Here is a 405-nt window from a genome sequence, read left to right on the forward strand (position 1 = left end):
ACACAAGATATAAATCACTGAAAAACCTCAAAGACAAAGGTCAAGCTACTTGGCTTAGGAGGCAGAGGTAGCTCAGTGGTTAAGGCATTGGACTACTAATTGGTGAGTTCAAGCCCCAGCACTGCCAAGCCGCCACTGTTGGGCCCTTGAGCAAGGCCCTTAACCCTCAACAGCTCAGATGTATAGATGAGATAAATATAAGTCGCTCTGGATAAGGGCGTCTACCAAATGCCATAAAATGTAAGTGTAAAATGTACATTAATGGCATTCGGTAGACGCCCTTATCCAGAGCAACTTACATCTATCTCATCTATACATCTGAGCAGTTGAGGGTTAAGGGCCTTGCTCAAGGGCCCAACAGTGGCGGCTTGGCAGTGCTAGGGTTTGAACTCACCAATTAGTAGC

This window comes from Ictalurus punctatus, chromosome 5, assembly GCF_001660625.3.
Source record: "Ictalurus punctatus breed USDA103 chromosome 5, Coco_2.0, whole genome shotgun sequence".
In the NCBI taxonomy this organism is placed as follows: Eukaryota; Metazoa; Chordata; class Actinopteri; order Siluriformes; family Ictaluridae; genus Ictalurus; species Ictalurus punctatus.